The sequence below is a fragment of the Balearica regulorum genome, chromosome 1 (assembly GCF_011004875.1).
Source record: "Balearica regulorum gibbericeps isolate bBalReg1 chromosome 1, bBalReg1.pri, whole genome shotgun sequence".
In the NCBI taxonomy this organism is placed as follows: domain Eukaryota; kingdom Metazoa; phylum Chordata; class Aves; order Gruiformes; family Gruidae; genus Balearica; species Balearica regulorum.
This window is the reverse complement of record NC_046184.1, coordinates 213847935-213872829: the sequence shown is the minus strand read 5'-3', so window position 1 is coordinate 213872829 and position 24895 is coordinate 213847935. Positions and strand designations below refer to the sequence as shown.

Sequence of the window (24895 nt, the reverse complement as noted above, 5' to 3'; positions counted from 1 at the left end):
GTGGTCACATGTAAGCAGTAAGTCTAATGCATACAGTAGATATCAAACTTACTGGATATATCTACACATCAGTGGTACAGCACAAGTGTGGTAGATCTCAGCGTTCCCAAATACTTCAGTCCTATGACACACGGAGTTCCCATGTCTGCCTGGCAGGACCAGTGTGAAATTGATGGGATGCGCTGGGTCTCCACATCATGTGCAGGCCATCTGTACAGACTAGAAATATCCCAGAGAGAAAGTTTAGCCTTGAGCAAACTTTTGCATTAACCAGCATAGCTCTAAACACAGCCACATCTTTGTTCTGCCTATAAAGCTTGCCTGATGCTTTCTGTGGCGTAGTGTATAAATAATGTTGTGCTTCTACTCCCTGTCTGCAGTGATCCGTGCTGGCCTTTACAACTTCATCTTGGATGACCCTGTACTGGAAGGTAAGACCTGTCTGCAGAAGAGCTAAGGACCCAGAGCGTAAAGCAATATTTTCTAAGTTGTGACTGTCACCATAACCTGCCTGGGCGCTTTCAGTGAGATATTCACAGCTCAGGTAGGTTTTTCTTACCTGAGAGGTCACAACTGAACAGGAATCACTTCATGCAGAGTTGTCTTAATCTTCCTTCCTACATCAATTCCTCCAAATCCTTTATCTTCTCTGAAATGAAATTATTGTCTTACAAAAGAAAAAAAAAAAAAAAATAGAGCACTTCATCTAGTATATCTTAATTACTATAACATTTAAAGAAGACACATGATTCCCTTAATCCAAAAGGCTAATGAATCATTTTTAATCATACAAAAAAATGCCATGTCCTATAGTGGTAAGCAGCCTAAAGGAAACAGTAGGAGTTGGTAGGCATATGCTGGCTTGCTCTTTCCGTAGCATGAAAAAAAATGCATCAGCCTGCTGCTGGCTCCTGACTGCACATGCCTTACTTAACTTCGGAGAAGTAATCACTTTCTCCTCAGCTCGTTCTCTCTTTGTCCTTTGATTGCAGATTCCAGATGGGTTTGGTAGCCAGTAATTAGTTTTATAACTGGAACTCACTTGCGATGCATCAGGTTAATGTTAATGGCATTCTGTACAGACACTCATAATCTTCTCTCTGTTTTCTAACTTCTCTCCCATCCCAATGTAATTGTATTTCCTTAATACTAACCAAACAGTGATGTCTTATCTTCTTTTCTTTTTTTGACGGCAGGTATGCGGGGAGGAACAATTTCCATTTTTCCAGGCTCTCTCCCCCTCCTTCACTATGTTTATTAAATCTGTATCTGTTATTTTTATGTCTTAATGCCAATGGATTTTCCTTTTAATTACAGCAATCTGATTTCAGTTTGTTTAAATGCTGATTTATGTTTATGCTATCCCCTGGTATCAATTTCATTCCAACTAGATCCCAGTGTAACTTAATTACTTGTAGTCTTGTCATTCCAAGCTAATGCTAATTAAAACAGTTTTATTACTGCAAGGTATTAAAGATTAACCCCTCCACTGGTCTATGGGAAAGAAAATAGTAAAGTCAAGGTGAGGAAATAGAAGGCTTACCAAATCAGAGAAGAGAGCGCACAGGAATGACCACTACCTCTGTTTCTTTCCATCACGCAACGTGCTGTAAGTGCCCAAGGTTCACAGTCTGGTTCTATCGCTTGGTCTGGAGATGTCTGTCTGTGTTCATCCCACATTGTACCCACTGCTTTTTTAACCCTGTCTGTGGGCAAGAACTGCCCAGGCTGAAGTTGCACACCTACCAGTGGGCAGCCTCTCCTCTTTTCATGTCTCTCCATACCCACTCTCAGTCATATCTCACCTGCTCTCCGTCCTCCTCTTCATCACACATCCCACTCTGCCATTCCCTCAAACAGCACACTTATCCGCATTCAAGAAAACCGGTGTTTTAATCCAATCCTCTTCCTTCTACATTTACATTGGATGGAGATCTTTGTCTGTGCCTTTCCCACTCTTGTTATCTCTTGTTTCCAGGAGAAGATGGAGCGGAAGGACTGACCAACCTAAGCTTTTCACAACAAGTTCTTTGCAACCAAAGAGAGATCAATCCGAGACCATATGTACCGAGCAATAACACAATATATTGCTACGAGTCTTCAAGCAAACTAGAGAAGTTAGTAGGACTGTAAAGCACCAGCTGAGTGCAATTATCTCCTGCGCAATGCTTGTAAACTTACCTGTCACTTCAATGCTCCCCATGAATCCCTCGGACTGCAGTACACCACTGCGGCGGCTGCGCACACCCCGCGGCTTCCCAAAATCCCTCCCCACCTCATACACAGCTTTATTTTCCCCTGCCTTACTCCTAAGTTCACGTTTGCAGAAATGGTAATGAACTATCTATCTCAGTTCGTTTCAGAAATTTCCCAAGTCCTTCTTCTTTAATATGAAAATAACTCTCGTCAGGCATATGTATGCACATATATGCAAATGGGTTCAGTATTGTACTCAGGTGTTTGGTTTTCCAGCATAGTTTTTCGGTTGGTTGCCAGGTAACTGGAACACTTTTGATACACATGTGCAGAAGACATACTTAATTGTTTTTCACGTGCACCCAAATTAGGAGACAGCAAAGGCTAGTGGTTTTTTTTTCTGCTGATGAGTAAGTGACATCTGTGGGAACACAGAAAGCTACAGAGTGTGTCTGTCTGGGGCTAATTGATTTATAAAACTTGCCGACAGACAGATGTGAACAAACACTCCCGACAAACAACATGATTATAAATTAGCTTCTTCTTTTTATAGGAGGTAGGCTAAAAACACACAGCAAGGATAAGTAATGGGTGCAGGAGACAAGTTATTTATTTTCTGCATCCAATGAAGCACAGCAATTGTACTCTGGTTCTGTGGGCTGGTTTTCTGTCGGAGTCTGGGAGTAAGGGAAAAGAAGCTGAAGAATGAGGATGATTTCTACAAAATGGGAAGCATATTGCCGTATCCCAGGAAAAGCAAGCTGCTAGGCAAGATGTAAATATGACCTCTCTGAGCTCTCCATCTGAATTTGTGTTTTTTAGCTGAAGGAAATAGATATGTCCTACTATTATTGAGGAACTTCTGTGCTGAATGAAATTCACTCCTACGCAGCCTGAGCAACTCAATTTCAGAATTTGTGCATTAGAGGCGAAGGGAGTGTGAACTTCATCACATTTCTTTGATAAGTGAATAATGTTGTGCAATTCCTTTGAATTGTCTTTTAAGTCAGTGGACACTACTGGTTTCCCCAGGAGAAGAAAGGAGGGGTGAATGGGGGTGACCCCATGAGATAACTGAAGTCCTCTCATGTGGTTATGTGGATGCTGAGAGCACTATCCAAATGAATTAAGTGCTTTCCTCAGCGTCCCAGAAAAAAAATAACAGGGAAAAAAAAGGAAAGAAAAAAAAGCTCCTGACTCTCCAGACCTATATTATTTCTGAAAATCAGTTTCACATACTCTTGTTTAGAGCAGAATTTAACTTTCATTTTCCCACATATAAGCAGGAGGCAACAAGAAATAGAATTGAAATTAACTGGGCTCAAAGCTATGGTGAAAACTGGATGAAATGAAATGAAAAAAAAAAATCACAACAAATGACAGAATTTTGAAACTTATCTTACATTATCTAAAGTCATTGGTAAAGAAAGTGGAAAAAATTAAAGTAAAGGTAAGTAAAAATCTTTTTATCATCCCTGAAACTCCCAGCATCCCCATCTGCACCCCATCTGGGTTCTGCTGGTCCCGTTGCCGAGCGCGTGGCAGCAGCAACGGGGCAGAGTAGGGAGGAGTATGCTGTGCATGCCCTGATTTTACACAGAGGGAAGGCTCGCTGTCCATCATCACAGCTCCAGAGGGAAAGGAGATCCTAAATCTTTCCTCTCCGATGCTTTCCACCACAACATAAAGAAATCTCAGACAGAGAGAGAGAACGAGTGCTAAGTGCACTGGTGCAAGCATAGAAATGGAAAAAAAAAGAGAAAAAAAAATCATTACTCGTCAGTCTTAGGATTTACAGCCTTGAAGGTCTGCAGTGAGGGTGGGAGCTGAGCACAAGGCAGCAGCAGACTCTGCTGCTTCTCAGCTAAGGTGTGACCTTCCCTGGCTGCCTGGCCCTGGGCAGGCAGATGATGGGGAGAAGGGCAGGGTGAGCTCCTGCTACTCATTTCTTGGGGTGCTGCCCTTGCACGTACCTGTGTTCAAGGGAATTAGAGCAGCAATATTCAGCCCCGGAGCTAGATAGGGCAGTGAGCGGCCAGCAGCAATTTTGGTGGTCAGTGAGGGATTTTCAGGACAAGAGAGTTGAGTGCAATCAAGAAGATGTAGCTGGAGCATTGCCCAGAGCTGTGGGTTCTGGGAGCAGAAGGTGGTGGATGTAGAGGCAGACCCTTGCATGCTGGATGGGGGTTCATGGGGTTTACCCTGCTGAAGGTCAGTAGTGCAATGAGGTTTAGCGCTGGGGGTCCTCTTACCCCCGGTGGCATTCGGCAGAAGCTGGTATCAGGAAGAGCAAGTGCGAGTAAGTTCCTCCTCGAGGTCCCAAAGTTCATGCAGATGCTCGGAATCTAGGCTGAAGTCCTAGCAGACACGACATGCCAGTGGGACACAGGACACCAAGTAGTCCTGGAAAGATGATGTTCCAGGACTTGATGGAACATCATCTTTCTTGATGTTCTTGATGACAATTATTCTTGTCATTAAGAAGAGCAGGAAATGAGTCTCTGAGAGCAGCTTGTCTCACACACACACATGAAGGCACTCACGCACAAGCCAAGGCAGGCTTTAGCAGACAAGGCTGTTGCTCAGTGTAAAGGAAACTAAGTCAATATTATCTTTTAATAACAAATCCAAAAGGAGGCAAGCTGTCCCAAAGAACGAGCCAACAGAAAACATTATTCACAGGAATATGACAGATCAAGGGGCCTCAGCTGAACAAATTAGCATGTGCAAATATTTGGGTTGATGAGCTTGATGGAGATTTAAATTGTAGAGACCATATTAGCAAGTGACATCCCAAACTTGAGCTCCATCAAAAAGAACCTCCCCTGAACTCAGGAATTGTTTCTCCCACCTTGTTTTCTTTCACTTAGCAGAAAACATTTTTCCTTCACGCTGTGAGAAACAACCTTTTTTCTTTTTTTTTTTTTTTCATCCACATGCTTGCTCTTGCTTTTCTGATGACTGCACCAAGTTTAATAAGCTGCTGTCAGACATATGCAGTTAAAGCTCGGGGTTGTGTTTTTGTTTTCCCTTGTACTTGCACAGCACAATTCCAGCGGTGTCACTTTTACAAGGCATGATGCAACCCCTCACAGGAACAATGCAAGACAAAAGCAAGGTGCTTATGGAGCACTGAAGCATTCCTCCCCTGCTGTGGGACATATGTGCAAGGAGAAAAGAGAAAAAAGATCTCTTGTAGTCCCTCTCCTTCTCAAACTCATCTGGGTTTTCCAAAAGTGCTCCCTGAATAAACAGAAAAGAAAGGACTAAATGCATGGAAAATGTACAATTTACCTTTTTTTTTTTTTTTTTTTCCCTTCCACCTTCATATGTTTTCATTTTCCATGCTTTTATGTGTTTAATGGAATAAATGCTAGGATCATTTAAATGGAAACCGAATTTTCCATCTGAGGAGGAAACGGGAGACAGTGAGAGAAATGAATTGTCTGCTTCTGTTCTGCTTTGATTTTGGTTCTTGATCCCAAGGAGGGAGAAGATGAAGCGCAAACCAAGTTCTTATATGGCCACCTTGATTTTTCTTTTCCTCTTTACTGCCACCAGAGCAAGGAATGGAAAAAAAAAAATAATGCTGGTAAATCCTGTGCTCCAGTGTAGAGTTAATGCATAACTTTCTGAACTGGAAATCATGTCATTAGCGTGCTACACATGAATTAGAGAGAGGCACTTGCTTTTGTATTTATTATGCTTATCTCAATTGCTATTCACAGTCTTAAGCCTTACTCCGGCTGCCATTTTGTGCTGATCACTGTGCTAGACGAAAGAAAAGCTTATGAGCATATGGTAGCATTTGGCTGCTCACCCATTCTCAGGATTTCACCCAGTTCTCATTGACTTTCAATGGCATCTGGACAACTAATTGCCACAGGCATCTTTCAAAGCCTCAGCTACAGTACCCCAAAGCATGCAGGCTACTTTACAGTCTAACCACACAAAACAACAGGTTCCTTGCCTCCAGGCGGTTGCACCTACTGTTAGATGCATATCCTTAAGCATGGCAAAGATAAGTCAAGCGAGGTGAGCAGTAATGGCAAGTCTAAGGCCATGTGTGGGTGCAACGCTTTGGGAAGAGCTGGGCTAGTCCCATGACCTCTGTCATCCACCTTGCAGTGATCATCACCAGGCGTAGCAGGAAAGGTGCTGAGCAGCCCATGTTTTGAGACACAGGATGTATTTCATGCTCTGACACTGATGTCCAATAGAGCCTCTGTCATGTCACTTTAGCTGTGTGTCATTTTTCTCTCTTGGCTCGCAAAGTGTTGGGGACAGCAAACAGCTCCCGTTACTCATGTGCAAAGGAACTCATCTTGGAGGCTCTGGCATTGGCTGGAATCTGAACTGGAATAAGTCTATGAGAAATAACAGCAGCAAGTAACCCTGTGTCCTCGAAGAAGTGTATGGACTCATCTGTGCTCTGTGAACTGATGGTATACACTTAATTGACCTGGGAAAGTGGTTGACCTTGATTTTGGCAAGCTTGTTTCCTTCATAGCCCCATGGTTTCTGCAGGCCAGAGGAAATGCTTTTGAACAAGATGATCCAGAACAGAGGAAAACAGCATGTCGCATAAACAACTTTCTGAAACGGAAAAAAAAAGAAACCTCCTCTATCCTAAACAACGGCAAGACCACTGCAGAGGTCAGAATAGCCAGGGCTGTAAAAAGCTTCTAAAAATGTATGTGCCGCTGTTGAATTGCTTTGCCCTTGTCTCCTGAGCTTCCCAGGGAATTGCATTCAATCTTGAGTTTTATGAAGATGAGCCCAATGAAGCTTTGGTCTGCAGCATTTCTGGCTGTAGTCTGAAACACTGCTCAGGATGTCTTTAAAGATTTAAAAGGAATTTAGCTTTAGCCTTGTTTGTGTGTGATTATTTTTTTTCCAAACCACAGAATTGCTGAGAGGTTTTATACCTTTTCTATTTTCTCCCTTCAAAGATTATAGATAGACTCATCACCTAATTATTTTGTTTCCATCTTGTAAACAAGATCTGGAGAATAAGATAGCAAAGAACATATCTCTACTTGCATCTTACAACATACCTACATGGAAAAAAATTATACATAATAAAATTTCATTATGATTTCCTGTAACAGGGCACTCCGTGAAAAGGGGAAACAGAAAAGAGGAGACACTGTTAGATACCATCTGCACGATATAGTTGTACATTGCTGTGAAGATCTGCTAAATGGAAACTTTCAGTTTCAATAAACCCTTATTGACATTTTTAATAGAATCACAGAATAGTTTGGACGGAAGAGACCTTAAAGATCATCTAGTTCCAACCCCTGCCATGGGCAGGGACACCCTCCACTAGCCCAGGTTGCCCAAAGCCCCATCCAACCTGGCCTTGAATACTTGAATGTCTCTGGGCAACCTGTGCTGGGGCCTCACCACCCTCACAGGGAAGGATTTCTGCCTCACATCTCATCTCCATCTCCCCTCCTGCAGCTTCAGGCCATTCCCCTTGTCCTGTCACTCCCTGCCCTTGTCAACAGTCCCTCTCCAGCTTTCCTGGAGCCCCTGGAGGGACTGGAAGGGGCTCTAAGGTCTCCCTGGAGCCTTCTCGTCTTCAGGCTGAACAAGCCCAACTCTCTCAGCCTGTCTCCATAGCAGAGGTGCTCCAGCCCTTGGATCAACATCGTGGCCTCCTCTGGACTCGCTCCAACAGCTCCATGTCCTTCTTGTGCTGGGGACCCCAGAGCTGGACACAGTACTGCAGGTGGGGTCTCATGAGAGCGGGGTAGAGAGGCAGAATCCCCTCCCTCGACCTGATGGTCATGCTGCTGGTGATGCAGCCCAGGACAAGATTGGCTTTAACCATCATGGTTACTTTTAAAGAAAGTTGAGAAGAATACTTGCTTAGAGTACAATTTTAGTTGGCTGTGCTCCTTCAAAAGCAGCTGGAATAATGGCCTATCTGCATTCATGTTCAGAAAATAACTTTCTGCATAATCACTGGAATATTTTTTCCCATCATTTCATAGTCTGGAAGCCATCTCATCAGCTTGTGAGAACCTCTGTGGTGCTCATGGGTTTAAGGTAGACATTTATTTTTGAGGTAAATATTGTGCTCTTAAGATATTTGGTTCCCAGACTGTCTAAGGAGATCGGTGATAACACCCTGTCATTGGCAGCAGAAAGACGGAAGTATCCTAAATGGAACAAAATGCTTCCTGTATTCAAATATTAAATAAGGCAATTACCACATCCAAAGTTATATTTTCTACTACAGCAGGTTGCATATATAAAGAAAAGTGTGTGTGGGGAACCACCCTGCAGCCTGAGGACAAAGTGGTACAAGCACCACCACGTGATCCCCAGGTTTGCAAAACCAGAAAATGCATGAGGAAGCCAAATGACAAGCAAGTCTACTAAGCACTTTAGAGTCTACTTAATATTTTGGTTTACCTTAGTAAATATTCTCCCTTAAATATCTGGCTTCTAACAGGAAAGTGTATATGGCCGTATTTGACCTTGCGGCTTTAGACTTGCACTGAGGAAAGCATCTGAGTCATGATTTGGGAAGCTATAAGCAGTCATGCCGATTTCAAAGGAAATCTCTCGATGTTAGGGCATCTTTAAAGCCTGAAAGATATCAGTGGGATTTCAGCACACATTTAAAGTTAATCATATCCTTACGTATCCTTTCTGAAGTGGGCCCAACAGCCCAATTGAGTCTTTCAGAAAGTCTTCGATCCTTACAGACCTCAGGATCTGCTTTCCCATTTTATTCTTTCCTCCCTGTCTTTCCCTGAGATTTAGGCAGCGATGTGTCTGTTACTACTGAATTAGTGCAGGAACCACTTTGGAAACCCCATGAGTTCGTGATGCTCGGCTGTGTTGGGAACTGGGGCTTTCAGCTCTCCATATTGTCCCTCTATACGGGGGAAGGATGCCTCTGAAGCCCTCCATGGGCATCTCCACCTGCGTGGAACTCAAATCCATGCAGCACCCAACTGCCTTTGCCTTTTCTTTATATAAGGTCTCTACAATGGCAAGGATTTCTGAATCAATGGAGTTCCTGCAGCTTTTTCTCCAACTATTTTTTTTTTGCTCATGAATTTTAAGTTCTTAAGATCTTTGAGGTCCATTCCAACCCAGGCCATTGTGTGATTCCATGATTCTATCATTTTGATGGTGCAATACACAACACTAATCAGAAAGATGAACTCTTTGGTGCTCAGAACACACCACCAAAAGGCAAAGCCTTCCTTTTACTGCCAAAAATGTACGTGAGCGATGTTCATGCAATGACAAATCTTACAAAACCTCAGCTGTGCACAAGGGAACCGACCCTTCCAGATCTTTCCCACCAGTGCTGGGTAATTTCTGTCCCATGGTGGGATCTGAGTAGATACAGCACCTTCATAAACAATACCACTCGCTGCAGGTTTAATTAATAATGAAGTACTTGCTGCCAAGGCTACCAACCTAAGCCCACCCAGATCCCAAGGCCGCAATTAATATTGTCCTTGCTGCTCTGGGGACTCCCTCCTTGGCTTAGAAGACAGTTCCCCTGCTCCTCAAGGCAAGCTTCCGTGCTTGCTTAATATCCCTTGTTCACCAGCAAAGGACTTCAGTGCTAAAGTAAAATTAATAGTAGAAGCATTAGCAATAACCCTGATCATCCGTAAATGCAGTAAAGGAGTGTTTTAGAGGAAGGTGCACTTCACTCCCAAAGAAGCAAGGAAGCATGTATTTATGCTTTAAAATCAAGGGAAATAAGGATAGAAGGTTAAAATGAAAAATAAGGTAGCAAAGCTAAAAGAAATGATTTATTTTTTTCCCCAGGAAATGACTACTTGAAAATTTCAAGGACAACATAGCCACTCGAATAATGAATAAAGTAGACTGGTTTAAATGCAGTGAAATTGCCCTCTCCTCAGCTTTCTTTTAATCTTTTGTGGCCCTACAAGGGGCCTTAGAAGAGGAGGCCCTGTGACATGCTAATCCAGTGGTCCTCCAGCAGCTAAGCTTAATCAGTCAGTAAGAGCTGAAGCCACTATGCAGATTTTCAAGCAGGAACCTCAAATTCCCTTTTTGATGGCTAAACACTTGTTGTTTTTACATCTGCTGAACTAGCCATAGGAAAAAAAAATATAACTAACCACAAACAACTTAAATGACTGTATCCTCATTACTAATAATTCCCTAATTGCTAACCTGAAAGTCCGTAACAGCCCTGATTGCCGACTGTCACTCAGGTTATTTTATAAATGCATGTTGATTTTGAAATTATAATGATGCTGAATTAGTAAATGGATGGGGCATAATGGTTTTCTGAGTCAGGGGCTCTACATTATGAAAGAAAAGGTTTCCCATCTGTGTAGCTCCTGGGATCTCAAAACACTTAAACAAAAATTAATTCGCCATCACTCAGAACACCCTGGGAAGTAATCAGATGTTTGTGTTTCACAGAAGTTAAAACCACAGCATTAACACAAACCTGACAGCTTGTATCCTGCCACCAGGTCCACTGCAGCACAAGGCAGAATTGAGGCCAGAAAAGCTGATTTCAATAGAAACTGATAGAAACCCATTTTTCTATGGAGTTGTGTCTTGTAATGAATTACTGGTGTGCCTAGAAAGGTGTAGACTCAAGCTGGAGTCACAGTTTCAGCTCTCCTTTGAGATTACACACTGCTGTCTTGCAAGTGGGGAGCTCTTCCTGAGCCCCCCTGGCTTAGGTTCTCCAGAGGGTCACCTTCACCGCAGGACGTGGACAGCCTTTGGGACTGTTGTTTGACTGAGAAGTGGTAGCAGGGGCACAGACAAGAAGAGAAACAGAACCCATATGAGAAGAGCAGTGGGATTGCATGAACCTGATTTCTTAAGAAATGAAGCTAAAAATATAATTTTTGCTTTCTATTTTGTGCATTTCACAAACTTTGGCATTTTTTATTTTTCTGTTTTCTCTGGCTGTAACCAGATAGACTGAAAGACCAGAGCATGGTCCTTGCCAATGGACTTTTGTGACTGGAAAAGCCTATAGCTGGTTAGACTTCACTGCAGCAACAGAGAGTTAATGTATTTCTCCCTTGCTGTACAGAGCTTTCAAAAGAATTGAAAAAAGCTTTAAACATTTTCTTTTTTCATTTTTTTTTTTTTAATCAAATGGTACTAAAGAAATCAGAACAAAGTGTGCACAGTCCAAAATTGATTTTCCTTTAATGAATAAAAAAATAAACAAGTCCAGAGTGCACCTTCAAGGAGCCAGCTTGACATTACCTAAAATGATGCAGAGAGTAGAAACGAATTCTGGCTTTAATTTGCTTATCTACACATTGACCATTTCATCATCCTCTTCTTCAGGTCTTATAGAGGTGTAGGAACTGCAGTGGGACAAAAACAACTATATTCACCAGAAATGCATCCAAGCAGTCGTGTTATTATAAAACCATCCATTTTTAGAGCACATTGTCCCACTGCCCAGGTGTGCTTTTGGCCAACCTATTATAGGTGGAAAAATGGATTTCCATATGTGAAGGGTTGACCTCAAGCTCCTCAGAAGAAGATATTTATGGGGTTAAAAGTCTCTTTCTTGGGAGAAGCTAACAGCTGATGAATATATTAGCTCAACTCAACTCCATTTCCCTCCTGACTATGCAAAGAGGAGCTACATCAGCGCGCCCAAGACAGGAATCAATTACCCCTAGTTCCCATGCTGCTAAATATTCAGATCCCGTTGGTGCATCTCCTACTGTTTGGCTCCAGTTCTCTTGCAGGTTAGCACGGAAATCAGATGCAAATCACATAGGTGATTCCTCTGCGGGAGGACAGAGCGGTGGCTGCCAAGGAGGAAGCAGGCTGCCTTTGTGTTTTTCCGAATCACATGGCACTCAGCCACACGGTTCCCATTGACTTTCAAATGGGAAATATGTAGATGCGAGTCAGAGTTATGGAAATGTAGCCTTTCACTGTATCATTAGTTTTTTGTTTCCACATGACAGAAACTCATGATTTATTTTGAATATTTAAACTGTGTCAGTGCAGCTTTTTTGGGGGGGCTTGTTTTGGCGACTCTGAAATAAGCAATCCCTACAGTATTGGCAGTGCAGCATGAAGAAGCTAACATAGCTGAAGAACGTTATAAAGGGGCCTATTTTGCATATCATCTAATCTAATTGCATCTAATCTAATGTAGTGTCCTTATAATTATGGCACAGGAATATGGAGATGGTCACCTGGGTTATGCTCCTCCCTGCTGGAAAATCAATTAGTCTATATGCTACATGTGTAAGGTAGAAATAATACCTTAATCACACGGAAGTTTTAAACCTTTGTCAAGGCTTGTGTAGTGCTCCGATTTTTTTTTTTTGATTCAGTACAACATACTATCTAGGCCGTATACAGTTATAAGCAAGCTTGAGACTATTATAGTTCCTTCGCTCACACCATCCCACTAAGCATCTTTTATTGGTACCTTGGCTGCCACTTATGTCTGTGGTTTAAGACTGGGCTACATGGGACAAAGTCAGCAGGATTTTCTGTCCTCTCGTTAACACTAAAGAAAACCAGAAATTAACTCCACTGAAAGCAAGGCTACAGCCAGTTTCAAACTGAGCTGCAGAGATGCAAAGAGATGGAGGCTGCTGCTATGTCTTTTTTTTTTTTTTTTATCTCCCCAAAGTCTTATGCAATCCTGAACATTTAGATTTAGCAGAATCCCTCACCTGATGGTTTGATTTATCTTGCTGAAGCCTGCAAAGCAATTGAGCTACTTAGCAATTCAGTTGAGATTGTGGCTGAAAAACACATGCTGGTGTGTCTCATGTCCTTACTTCAAGAACTTCAGGGGCCATCAGATGATCTCGTCAATGAGCTAAGAGGGACCATTTCTCTTTGCTAAGCTTTTCTCAGACGGAAATGGATATTTGCATATTTTACCAGTAGTATTAGACTTTGAATAGTTACAAGGAAGGCTTAAGGGTATCTGCCTATAAATTATCTACCCACAGGTGCCTATCTATACGTTGTTTTACTATTCAGGGCACTTTAATGGAGTCCCTGCCTTATGCAGAACCAGGGAGAAATTACTGACCCCATCCTTCTCTCAATTAAATAGCATAAATCATGAACAGTTTCACTGAAAACAGTGAAATTTCAGTGATGTAAAACTGATGGGGTAAGAAAAGAGCCCTTGAATTTCATAGCTCTGTCTTTAATATCCTCAGTCCAGGGGCCTCCAGCACACAGCCCTACTCTACTACAGACTGCATCCCAACTGATGTCTGATGCAGAGTGAGTATTTACAGAGAACAGGGCTAAACTAGATTTTCTCCATGCAGCAGAGCTAGATACTAATAAATGCAGCACATAACACACTCTTCCCAATGTGCACCTATTAAGCAAAGACCAAAGGATGATCAGCTGCTGCATGACTAGGACAACTTGAAAATGGAGAAGTGGTCCCACTAATTTACGCATACTGTACAAGTTTACAGAAGAACTTAGGTTGGGATCAATTTTTTGGCAGTAAGAAGTCAGTTGTGCTAAAACTTTGGAACAAGAGCTGGGTGAAACAGTTTGCAAAGAAAATAGATAATTTTTTAAAAATCTGAACTATTATCTATGCTGTCTGGTCAAAAGATTTGGTCAAAAGACTATAAAAAGAGAGTGAGATTACAGAAGAGGGATGAAATTAATACATTTTGCTTGTAATGAGGATCCCTCTTCCTCCCTGAAGCCTTTATAAAAGCAACAATTTGTGATGACATTGAGCTGCCTTTTGGGGGGATCTTGTGTTTCTTAGCGTCACAGATTCCCAGTTGCTTTTGTGTAGCTTTAATATCTGTGATGACTGAGTCTCTTTCCCTAATAAGATGTAATGGAGGTGGAAAAGAATTTCTATTGCTGCTGCAAGAAACAAGCACCACGTTCAGATCCTGGAAATTCATCTCTCTCTTATCCACCTGCAGCAATAGGGGAAGATCGAATATGTGTGTGCAGGAGGCTGGACAGGTGGAGAGGAAGAGGGTCTGGAAGAAATGAATGCACAGACCCTGCTCCCACATGTGCCTAAGCCTCAAGGTGTTTATTGCCCTTACTATCACTAAAATGCTTTTCAAAACATTTTTTCCAGAACACGATTTCCACCAAATTTTTTCACTTCTCTGTCTTCATTTTTTGTAATCATCTCTGCCAAGCTCGTTTCCTAAGGATACAACAGGGAAGTTCCTCATAGGCTTGCTTTTTTTTTTTTTTTTTCTTTGAAAAGTAAAATACAGGCATGTTGGCAGCAGTTTTGGTCACCGAGAACCAAAGGTTCTGAAACAGCAGGAGGGAAAGGGAAGAAACAGTTTTCAGGCTAGGAAATGCTAGAAACTCAATCAAAGCGTTTGCAGACACATAACTTGACTCCATCTTGGTGGATGTGTTTTGTTATCCCAAACTGGAGAGGAAGATGAAACCAGTGTTTACAATCCAGTCCTGCAGGTGCAGTCTGAAAGTGTCATCCTTGTGATTGCCCATTGCTTTTCATCCTTTCTTTCAGTCTTTATCCTCCCTTTCCGTGGTGATGACAAATGGGGGCACAAAGAAATAAGGAGAACAGAGTGAAGTGCTTCTCTCCAGCAGCCACTCGAACTTCGAGCAGAATACTGAAAGAATTGGTACCAAAGAAGGGAGGCATTTTTTTTCCCCCCACTTGTTCCTTGTTAAGCTTCACAGCTCAACAAGTGTCCTACTTTGAAAGAGAAAAAGGAATAAAAATATCCACTCACTTCTCCAACTGCCTAATTAACCTTTTTTTTCTTTCCCTGTGTACATTTCCCTTTAGTGCTCTCTTTCCCAATTCTGTCTTTTGTGAGACAAAATGGTGGAAGAAGAGATGAAATGGCAGAGAGGTAAACTACCAGGAATTGGGTATCTTTTGAAGAAAAACATGCTCAGAACATATGCAAAAGTGCTGCCCGTCTAATTAGATCATTCCCTTGGCAACAGAATAGGATAGGCAAAAATTAACCCAATATTCAGAGATTTTCAGCTGCAGATCTCAAGTTTTGGCAAGCTTCTTTATCATTGTTTTCCAAATGGGAAAGCAAAGGGACAGGGAATTTGACAACATATGGTGATAGAATAATAAACGGGTAAACAGAATCCTTCCAGGCTGTGTCCTTCATTGAACCCAAAAGGCAACTAACAATAATAGATTAAATCTGATAATAACAGATATAGGACATGATTTCAGAGAAAGATAGCCAGTGAAAGTGTCTTCAGCCTCCCTCTGTCAGAGCTGAACCCATGTACAACAGCAAAGTTCACTGAGAAAACATAAACCGAAACTCAGCATTGAGCTTTGCCATTTTGCTGCCTGCTGTGTTCCCACTGACTCCTGTTGAGCTAAGCTTCTGGAGATCAAACAAATCATGGAAAAGACAGGTCAAAACTCAGTTTTACCACCAAAATACATCTCTTATCTGCAGATGTTTCTTTCACTAAGATGATGCAATTCCAAAAATGTATCTATAAAGATGATAACAAATACAAGAATCTCCTTGTTTACTGCAATATTCTCCTGACCCTGAGGCCATTACTACAATCATGTTCATCTAAACTTTGGAAATATATTATGCTTTTAATTTAGCAAAGAACAAAATAATGAGCACTATCCCAGCAAGTATTTGGTTACCTCCTCATCTGTATACCATGAGGGGACACATGGAAGAAGATCTGTTGCTGAACAAGTTACTTTCTTTTATTACACAGGATGCCAGCACCCCTGAAGTTCAGAAAAATTAAAAAATGGAAAAAGTAATTAAAGCATGCTAGGCCTAATTACTTTCCTGCCTGCTTCGGCAGTGTTTTGGGGGAGAGAAATCATAGTACTTCAAATCCCCATGTCTGCTTAGGAACTGCAATCCCCAAGCCTTCTGCTGAGTAGAAAGCTGGAATTGTCTCTTCTCAACTGGACAGCCTCCTGCCTTCATCAAGAAACTTGACATTTTCCATAGCCAGCTCCACATGGAACTCCTTCCACAAGATACCATTGAGACCCAGGGATTTGAAGAGGAAAATACAAATGAGTATTTATATTCTCGACATATTGAGAATGTTGTGAATTGGATGCTGGTTTTTGAAGGATGCTGAGAATATTTAAACTTGGAGGGTAAATACTCAGAAATAAACAAGATTGTTGGAAGGCAGAGGACAGTTCATGCTTTAACAATTTCTGTAGCTACTCTGAAGATGGCTATTTTAGAGGTACAAAGGTTGATACAGAAAGGCCCGGGAAACATAACAAAAAAAACAGAAAAAATATCTGACAAACAGTGGAAGAAAACAAGGGGAAATCCAAATGGGAAGAAAAATAGTGGCAAGAGAAATCACAGAAAATGAATGTAAAATGCGAATAAGGTAAATAGCAAACAAGAAGAGTAGAAATGCCTACTAGATCATATTTTGTTTTCTAACAAAAAAAAAGAGATTTGAAGCCAGAAATAAAAGGTGATTGGAATAAAGGAAAATGAATATTTCAGGAGAAGTGTTTTTTTCCTATTACTTGGCACTCATCCGGCCACATCTGGAATACTGCATCCAGCTGGGCCCTCAACAAAAGAAGGCTGTTGACAAACTTCAGGGAGTCTGGCATAGGCCACCAAGGTGGTCAGGAGGTTGGAGCACATGATGTACAAGGACAGGCTGAGAGAGCTGGGTTTGTTCAGCCTGGATTCTCAGCAGGGACTCCATAGCAGCCTTATAGCACCTCTGAGCAAGTTATTAAGAAGATGGAGCCAAGCTGAGGTGCATGACAGGGAAAGATCCATCTGGATAAAAGGAAGAAAAAAATGCAGTATGAGATATTCAAGCCCAGATGAATTGTGGAACCTCCATCCTTTAGGGTTTTGAAGGTCCAACTGGAGAAAGCCCTGAGCGATCTGGTCTGAATTCAGTGCTGACCCAGGTGTGAGCAGGAGGTTGGGCTAGAGACCCCCTGAGGTTCCTTCCAACCTGCATGACCCTCTGATTGTGTGATAACTTCAGCGAGACATTTCAGATAGAGTAATTTGGGAGATGGCAGGGCTAAAAGGCAGAGAGAAAAGCTGTAGTTACTGAAATATGGGACAATCTGAGCACAGGTCAAAATATTTCAGCAGTTAAGATGGACTTTGGAAAAGAAATAAAAAGATTTTGAAGACTGCGAAGGATGGAGAAGGATGTCTGACTAATCAGAATTATAATCTGCGAATCTACCTATTCTAGAGTAAAGAATAAAGTGTGAAAAGTGGACAAGCTCATACCCATGTTTTCCCTTTGGTTCTAATTTTTGAATAAACACGGAGGAATAGATTCTCCAGAATGTAATTCAATGCTTTCTTGTACCACCCTTTCTATCCTACACAAATAATTTGGATTTATACTTGGTTTTGAAACAAGTTAGCATACTTTGCACATAGATTTTGATGGGAATAGTTTGTGCAGGGGAAAACTTTTTTTGTTGTCATCCTTCTAACAGTCAAGAACACATATGCTACACTGATGCATGACGGGGTCTTGTGTCTTCAGTTCTGCTGTTAGTCTTCATTCTATGTGAAACAGGTAACAAGAGAAGCTACAAGATGTACAAGAATTTGAAATGGAAATGTTTGGATGGGTGGTAAGCAACGTTTAGACAATACTTGTTTAGCACAGACCAGAGTTGCTAGAGGTGTTGCCACACTACTGTAAACATTTGCTTGATAACAGCCAACAATTATTGTCCATTTTGCACTGGGGCCACATTCGGATTCCTTTATCGATGTTTGCACTCGACGCTTCATCAAGTCTCACTGCTCATGGGGAACTCCTGTAAATCAAGGTTCTGGATAAGTAAAATCTTGGCATTCCTGAGGGCAAAGGGAGCTTTGGTCTGACTCTCTACTGAGGCCAGGATTTTAACAAATTGTAGTATGCTCGATATTTATGGCTCACACATATCACCAAATGGTAGCAGCCTACAAAATAAAATTGTTATGATGCTTTGTTTTGCATTTCCTACTGTGTATGTTCAGCTGGTTAGTGACATTCTGGAGTTTCATTGCTTGGAATGGAAACACAATCATTAAATTTGATGCCAAGGCTGTTTTGCAAGACTTTTCATCACAGTTGCTTTGCTACACAACTAAGAAGTGCAATCAGGAACAAAAGATGTTACTTCCCACTCTTTGCTGCCACCTCCTCAGACCACACCATAGATCCTGCTTCATCTTAGTCCTTCTTTCATTTGGCATTGATTTGTTACAATGAATGTATTCAAAAGATTGCACTCACACAGAGAGCTTGTGAACCTTTAAGGGTACCCATTGATTGGCTTGAATAAAACATCCATATGTTCAGATGCCTCAGTTCTACGCAGCTGATTTGATGTTTCCAAGATCCACAATGTCCTGACAATGATTTTGAGACATATTCTTGGATGAAGAATCACAGTGTTGTAGTTGTCAACTTAATATGCAATGACAAATTGTAATTCTAATGGTAGAGAACTTATCACCTTCCCTAATACTTCTGAATTTTATGTAGTCTTACAGGACCTCAAATATTCTTCCCAAGAAAATAAGGGCACCTCCCATACACGCTAAAAAATTCTCACACATTCACTGACAAGGTCCCAATAATGTATTAATTATGAGCAAACGGGACCACAGGGAACTGTGAAGGTGCATCCACATCCCTATCACCAGTCTGTAAGGCTTTACCTAATTTGCTTTGCAGGATGGTGAGATGAAGAGTCTAGTCTAGGTGACGTGTTTTCCCACCAAATGTAAGAACATGCTCCCAAGCAATGGTAGAAGTATTTGCCTCTGAGTTGTCACTCAGGGGCAAATGATCAGAGACTGAAGGTATCAAGCAATATTTGTACAACAATTGAATAGCACTCATACCGCTAAGACAGGAGATGCCCTAAGAAAAATTTGCCACACTAAGACATAGATCCACCATATTTTTGATACCTTTCAATTCAAGATCTCTCCACAAGGTAGGACCTAGAGGCCACCTCCTGCATTTTTGGAGACTCTCCCATGTCAGTCATTTCTAGGGATGCAGGTAACCTGGAAAGGAACATAGAACCTTCAGTGCAGTGGAGAAAACCTTTTCCTGGGACTGCCTCCACTTATATTTTACAGTACCTGGTTATTATAGAGTTTTAGTCACTCTACAGAATCCAAATTTTGCCCAAATGTGGATTATGCTGACAGTTTGCCGGAAGCCAGGTAGTGACAGAAAAAGCGGGACAGAGTATTCCGTGCTTCTAAAACATCCAGGGGTGATTTGCTGGAGACATTGAATTGCGGTAACCCATTTGACAGGCACCTTCATCTTTAACTTGTGAAGTTGAATAAAGTGGAAATGTTGCCTCCTGGGGTACATAGTCTACATGAATTGCTCGAACACCACTGAAAGCTCCAGGGCCCAGAATTTCTTGTGATGGGCTGGACAGTACATGCATCCACAACTGCCATTCTCATCCACATGTTCATTCAGGAAACCTTTGCTGTTACAGGATCGAAACCAGCCATAGTTAACATTTCTGAGAAGACCAAAAGAAAAAAATCTCGCAAGAAAAGTATATGGGGAATTAAAATTAACTCAGCTGCTTCATTTGGCACGTGATATTCCAAGGGATCAAGAGGAATTATATGAGAAAAATGCACAGAAGACATACTGTGGATTGCTGTTCATTATCAAATTAGCACCTTTTATATCATGTTTCAATCTCCTTTCAGGCTTTGCCTTGTAATACATGTGATTAGAAGTGAATTAATAATAGCAATAATGTGCCAGAGAGTCCATTTTTTAGTGAGTACTTTAAAACAAAAATGAAAAAAGGCACCTTTACAATATTTTAAAAGAATACGTCATTAAATAGAGGAAGGTGTACTAGAGACACAAAACTCCATGGCCATGAAAACACGGTACAAGCACACAGTTTCCAGGCTTCTGCCTTTAATTGCATGCGAAAGTCATTGTTCCCCAAACAAAAGAAGCTGTGGGGTGAGTGTTTTATGTTTCTTTGTGTCTTTATCAACTTCCATCACTCAATATGAAAGAGACACCGAAGTCAGTGGTGCCAAAGATCTGCCAGTTTCTCACTGGTCTAGCTGCTAAGGTATTCTTTTTCCCCACTAATTTTAGCCATTCATGAATATTCCCCGCCTCACAATATGACACACTCACATGATGCTTTTTCTCTGGTGACCTCAAATTCTTTTAGCAAACAGTTTATTTAACATCACCGTGCTGCAGAGAAGATGCTTTGCAGAAGGCAAAGAGACTAGTGGATTGCTCAAAGTCTGAAGTCTACATAAGTCAGGGATTTTTTCTTTTTTTTTTTTTTTTTTGAAGAGTGGAGAGCATAACTATGCACATTTTATTTCTATCCTTTCTTGTGCAGAAACACAAGGCAAGTGCCCGCACAACATTTGACAAAGCTATCCTCACCCTTAAAAAAGGGCATTCTGGGTTGTTTTGTTTTAACCAAAATCAGTCAGACAAAAGGTCTTATAGAAGACATGCTAGCAGACTGAGGGAGAGCAACACCTATCATCTCAGCGCTGTCTGAAAAGTATTGGGAACTACAGGGAACAGTGCTTCTTCCTACAAACGAGAAAACAGAAGGTACCAGATAGACAAAGTTATGTATGAATGAATTTAAGCATATTAAGTGTGATTTGATTTCCACCATGGCTTCAATTGAAGAAATACACTAATTTTCCTCTTCTTTTCAAGTTCTTTCCTCAGCCCTCATTTTTTAACAAAGAGAAAGAAGTTTCTGGTGTTGTCCCCACACAAACATGAATACAGAGCTTGGAAAGGAAGGTGAGAAAAAGAACTACCTTGATACCCTTGCACATAGGTAAGCGTTTCGGAGAAAGATTAGTAGATCTCCAGCTTAGCAGATCTCTGGGTTTAGCAGAGCTGAGTGATGAAGGGAAGCACTAGGAGTTACAATAAACATGAAGTACACACAAAACATTCACAGTTAAATCCCATCTGTCCCCTACGGAAATGCAGATGATACCATTTTCTTTCAAGCAGGCTGGTGACATTGCCCAGTATTGCCCCCCTGCCCCAGTCCCTTTGGCTTTCAGCATCATTCCCCATGGGAAATTTGTGAAGAGAACTGATCAGGAGAAACAGGCAGGGACTCCAGATATTCTGTGGGCAGCATACACCAATAAGGATTACCTTCCTCCTTTGTTTCACAGAAATAAGACATTATAACTCTTAATGAGTAAGCCAATTGATAGATCCATCCTTTTTGGTTTGGGTTCCTCTATTTGCTTTCTGGTTAAAAGCCACCCAGCACTTCTAGAATATCACTGTGGATCATAAATACATGACACTGCTAGTGTTATCCCTTGACTTTCTAGGAAAGTTCAACCAGAAAAAAAGAGGTGCCTGGGCAGGCAAATTGGATCTTTGAAACATCTAATTAAGGCTACGTTTGCATACTGATTTCAAGGTTGACTACCTTTGCCCATTCACTCAATATGGACCATATGTAAGCAACAGCAGGATATTAATCACAATGAAAGAACACATTCTCCCCCTACTTAGGCTTGCTGTACTTGTTATTTTTCCTAAATGTTTTATATGCAGAGAGTTGAGGCATTACTATCAGAAACTATTAAAACAGAAACAATACCTTGCAACTTCTCTTTTGCAGTGGCGAGGCAACATGCATTTACTCCATCTTGGAAAATAAAGAACCATAAAGTATTATAGATGGTTTTGTGCTGGCTTTTCTCCCTGCTTAGCAATACCCTTACTGCCTTTTAGATAACACCTCTTCTCTCCATGATTCCCAGAAAAAAACTGAAGGTGCTTTTAATTTGGTCCTTCTCATTTTCCAGGCTTCTCATTGCTCGAACTAACATTGTCCTCTCCAGTCCTCGTGTTTTAAAGAGCTGCCATCTCATGGAAAACTTTGAGAAACATTTGAAAAAAATCCTTCTATCTCCCATGGACATTCATGGACCAAAAAAAAAAAAAAAAATCTTTCTTCCTTTCTTTTTTCTTTTCCAGGCTTCATTGCTTATTCTTTAATCACACAGACAGTGAACACGATTGTCAATTCTGGACTACGGGATGTCAGACTACAGAGAACAGCTTAAAGCAGAATTTTTCTACATGATACTGTTTTCATTTCCTGAAGTCTCCTAAGTGCAAATCTATTGAATTTACCATTTTAAACACTATTCTTCATATGTGCAAATAGAAAAAAGAAAGTACACACAGAACTATCCGTACTAAATGTTTAAATGCAAACCAGATGATCACTACCATAAGCATAGCATATATATAACTCAAATAACACTGCGCCTTGAAAAAAACATTTAAAAATAAAACAAAAAAAAATGCATTTCAATTAGAAACCTGCTCTCATACTGCTCTGAATCCAAAATACTTCACGATACTTTATGGAATCATCCCCACATGTAGCAATGAAAGAGAAAAAATTCTCTTCACTTGTTCATTCTCTTTCCTAAGCCTCCTCCCTGGAGCTGTAAAAAAGAAAGGCAGCATGTAAAAAACCCTATAGTTCTGCTTTCCACATGTACGCCTTGTGAGAGCACAGTTCTGGGTCCATAAACAATTCTGTATTTAAGCACTTAACTAACAAAACCGCAGCGATGGGTGGGCATGGCTCCTGGCGCTGTAGGCTTTCATGTGCTGGGAATGGAGGAGGTGGCTGTCGCAGGGCCACAGCCACCACATCACTGGCACCCAATTTGGCATCATTCCCACTGAAAAATTTCTTTGCCTTCTAGGGAAAGAAAAGTTTTATCTCCTTCTAATTAGAAGATCATCTCCAAGATGAGCCCTGGAGTTTTTTCATTTTTCTTTAGGTCTCCAGACATGAGGAGCACATGAAAGTTTGTCAAAGGGGGTCCAAGGAACAGACCAAGAGGAAGCAAAACTTTAATGTCTCCCAAAACACTCTATTTTTTTTTCCTTCCTCCTTAGAGACAAGAAGCACAAAAGAAAGATAAAGATCTGATTTTCCTGGCATTACAGACACAGATGGTGGCTCGTACCTACCAGTTCATTTCTCATTGCCTATGCTCCTCAGCAGCTCTGTCCCATGCATGTAGGGTCTGACTATTCTTCCTTGTCTTTTATGTACAAATTCTATTTTACAAAGGCAATGAGATTCCCCAGGCAGCTCATTTCAGGGAATTATTGCATTTTTTTCAAGCAGTTAGTCACTTGGCCTTCAAGGTCTAACACTGTGACACACCATGTAAAGGCTCTCAGTAAAAGCTGGAAATAGTGCCATGTCCTAGCACTTGCATGCTGAAGAATGAAGACTTTGAGGCTCCTCTGCCCACCAGCTTCCTTAAAAGTGCAATCTTCAGTCCCTCCCCACTGGTTTTGGATCCCTATCATTCTTCTCAGCTGTCTTTCTGTCACCTTCCCTGAGTGCTCAGTGTGTTCCTTGCTGCCTCCTGGAACCTCTCTTCTCCTCCTCCTCCTCTTTCACTCACCATCTTCTTACCTCTTCTCCCTCAGCTTCTGCTGCTAATTAAGGAAATAATCCTCCCATCCTGGACATCTTCCAATTTGTTCCCTGCTTATGGAAGCATGTCTTCTACTCTCTTTTCTTTGGTCCTGTTACCTATTTTTCTACATCTACTCTCTTCCTTTTCCCCAATAAACCTGTATTAATTACCTTCTCTTCTCTTGTTCTCACCTCTATCCCTCTTTCAAAAGGTTTCCAGAATTCATGCTGGGAATCTGATAGGTAATTATTTATTGCCAAGCCTGCAGACAAAGTGGAAGTGGCCTGAATGAGCAGACACTGGGGAAGTCCTGATGGTAAACCATGAGACAACTGCACGACTCATTTAGGAAAATCACAGGAGATGCTTTCTAATGAGACGAGATCCTCAGCTGATATAAAAATGTATCATTTCTTTCAGAAGATAGTCAAGGATCTGCCACTCCAGGATCTGCCACTCCAGGATCGGTCCCTGAGATAGAAATGCTGAATGTAACTGAAAAAGTCAACATCATCCCACATATTTTCAAAATTCCCTGATTTGCATTTTACATCTTTAATTTAGATGTAAAGAAGACTAAACTCTGGATATTTTAGTACCAGGGAATTAAACACTCAGTTTGGATTTTTATCTTTTTTTTTTCTTTTTTTTTTCCTTTTTCTTTTTTTTTTTCCCCCCCGAAGATTATATGCAGCACTTAAACTGTACTGCGAGATAATCAGACTTTTTGGTATTATTATTATTTATATTTAACTCTTATCTGAAATTAGGAAGCACAGAGGAGCTGCTCTGCTGGCTCAGCAAGCTGAGAGGCTACCATATAGATCATTCTGTACTCAAGGGACTGGAGTCTGATCTCCTTCCCACACATCCTATTTGGGTAGAAAAATCACAACCGCTATAATGAGTAGTATCTTTATCTCCGTGTGTCAGCTCAGAGGGTGCTCTTCTGGGAGAAAATTAAATGTGACCTTCCACTGTTGATGTGACACAAACAAACATATATTGCACAAGCTTCTGGATCAATGGCTGTTGCTTACAGCTCTCTGATGTGCCATGCTCCTTAGGAAGAATACGAGCCCCAGCACTTCTCTTTGTTGTTCCAATATTTGAGAGATTTTGGAAGTGAGTTGAATATGACAAACGTTTTGGGATATATTCTGCTTGGCATGAACTAGGTGAAACAGTGCTAACTT

General features: G+C 41.2%; 1 protein-coding gene across 5 annotated transcripts in view; it reads right to left on the bottom strand.

The window, feature by feature from the left end:
• TENM4 (teneurin transmembrane protein 4) overlaps positions 1–24895 on the bottom strand; it is a 610330-nt gene that overhangs the window by 562093 nt on the left and 23342 nt on the right. The window contains exon 1 of one of the 5 annotated variants that reach the window (XM_075742511.1): positions 19146–19212. The exons of 3 other annotated variants lie outside the window; for them this stretch is intronic. The gene's annotated coding sequence lies outside the window, so the exon portion shown is untranslated. Of the gene's footprint in view, positions 1–559; positions 576–19145; positions 19213–24895 lie in introns of those variants that run through there. One more of the 5 variants, XM_075742512.1, reaches the window with a different exon arrangement.